Source organism: Macrobrachium nipponense, chromosome 23 (genome assembly GCF_015104395.2).
Source record: "Macrobrachium nipponense isolate FS-2020 chromosome 23, ASM1510439v2, whole genome shotgun sequence".
Lineage (NCBI taxonomy): Eukaryota > Metazoa > Arthropoda > Malacostraca > Decapoda > Palaemonidae > Macrobrachium > Macrobrachium nipponense.
In genome coordinates, this window is record NC_061090.1 from 71,982,478 (window position 1) to 71,985,137 (window position 2,660).

Sequence of the window (2,660 nt, forward strand, 5' to 3'; positions counted from 1 at the left end):
AAAGGACAACATGGTTTCGTACCCGGAAAAAGTACACAAACCCAACTGTTAGTCCACCGTGAGAACATATTCAAAAATATGAAAAGCGGAAATGAAACAGATGTGGTTTATTTAGACTTTGCAAAAGCTTTTGACAAAGTAGACCATAATATATTAGCGAAGAAAATTAGAAAACACAATATCGTGGATAAAGTAGGAAGATGGTTAAAAGAATTTTTACACAACAGAAAACAGATAGTTATTGCAAACGACGAGAAATCGGATGAAGCCAAGGTAATATCCGGTGTGCCGCAAGGTACGGTGTTAGCTGCAATACTGTTTGTTATTATGATTGAAGACATAGACAGTAATGTTAAGGATTCGGTAGTGAGTAGTTTCGCAGATGACACAAGAATAAGTAGAGAAATTACTTGTGATGAAGATAGGAACGCTCTACAAAGAGACCTTAACAAAGTATATGATTGGGCAGAGGTAAATAGGATGGTATTCAACTCTGATAAATTTGAATCAATAAATTATGGAGACAGAGGAAGAAAGCTATATGCATATAGGGGACCTAATAATGAAACAATCACAAATAAGGAAGCAGTTAAAGACCTTGGTGTGATGATGAATAGGAACATGTTATGCAATGATCAAATAGCAATTCTGTTGGCAAAATGTAAAGCAAAAATGGGAATGTTGTTACGGCACTTCAAAACAAGAAAAGCTGAACACATGATTATGCTTTATAAAACATATGTTCGTAGTCCACTTGAATATTGCAATATGATATGGTACCCACACTATCAAAAGGATATTGCACAAATAGAGAGTGTACAAAGGTCCTTTACAGCTAGAATAGAAGAAGTTAAAGACCTTGACTACTGGGAAAGACTACAATCCTTAAAATTATATAGTCTAGAAAGGAGAAGAGAATACTACATGATAATTCAGGCATGGAAACAGATAGAAGGAATAGCAGAAAATATCATGGAACTAAAAATATCAGAAAGAGCAAGCAGAGGTAGATTAATAGTGCCCAAAACTATACCAGGAAAAATAAGGAAAGCACACAGGACATTAATCCACTACGCACCAGCATCGATAATGCAGCGTCTATTCAATGCGTTGCCAGCTCATCTGAGGAATATATCAGGAGTGAGCGTAAATGTGTTTAAGAATAAGCTCGACAAATATCTAAACTGCATCCCAGACCATCCAAGATTGGAAGATGCAAAATATACCGGAAGATGTACTAGCAACTCTCTGGTAGACAGTAGAGGTGCCTCACACTGAGGGACCTGGGGCAACCCGAACAAGATGTAAGGTCTGTAAGGTCTGTAAGGCCTCTCTCGCTCTTGGTCTCTTTCTGACTCTCTCTCACTCTCTGTAGAGAGGAAGGAAGAGGAGAAGATGCTTAGGGCAGGAAGGAAGGTCCCACCCCTCCCTCTCTGTCCTTAGCTTCCTTTCCTCTCTCTGCCTCTCTCGCTCTTTGTCTCTTTTTGACTCTCTCTCACTCTCTGTAGAGAGGAAGGAAGAGGAGAAGATGCTCAGGGCAGGAAGGAAGGTCCCACCCCTCCCTCTCTGTCCTTAGCTTCCTTTCCTCTCTCTGCCTCTCTCGCTCTTTGTCTCTTTTTGACTCTCTCTCACTCTCTGTAGAGAGGAAGGAAGAGGAGAAGATGCTTAGGGCAGGAAGGAAGGTCCCACCCCTCCCTCTCTGTCCTTAGCTTCCTTTCCTCTCTCTGCCTCTCTCGTTCTTTGTCTCTTTTTGACTCTCTCTCTCTCTCTCTGTAGAGAGGAAGGAAGAGGAGAATATATATATATATATATATATATATATATATATATATATATATATATATATTCATATCTTGGTTTCATGGAGAGAATACTGTCGCGATGAGACATCACTCGGACCAAATGTGGTGATGATTGTGGGGAGGGAGGAGGGAGGTGAGAAGTAGAAGTAACCAAAAATGACAGATATTAGTGTGTAATCCATAGTTTGTGAGGTTGCTGAGGTGAATAATGACACTCCTAATGCAGTGGAGGAGAAGTATCAGGCAACCGACCCCTCAATAAAGGGATAACGGTGGAAAAGAAGAATATGTGGTACAGGTTGCACCAATGAGGCACAAACACCTAATAGCAAGGGTACTCAGCCATTGGCTGTTGACCTTGCAGGTCAGACCGAGGTAAAGCAGAGGATTGCAGTTTGCACAGAGTTGGGGGGGGGGGGGGGCACAGGCCACAGGGTGGGGGAACCCTGTGGGGATCCTATGCGAACCCTATACATCATGCGCTCCACTGCTGTACCCTGGTTTTTCCTGTGAGGTTGGCAGCCAATCACTGAGCGCCCATACTGCCAAGTGCAAGCACATCACTGGTGCCACATGTACCACAAAATTCCGCTTGCCTCCTGATCAAGAGCTCTCTTCTATCCAAGCGCTGCCTCAGAAGCAGGAACCTCGCCATCTTACTTAATCACAAGTCTTGGTCTCCCCAAGATCATGGGCACCCATCCATCAACGGGTCGCCATGTTGTTTCCCTTGGGTAATCCATAAATTCTTGAATACAGTTGGCAACGTCTTGAGCGGAAAAATTCTTCAAATTAAAGCAGTTATCGGCTAATTGGTCCAAAAAGATTCTTAAATCCTCCCAGGGTAAGTGATTTCTG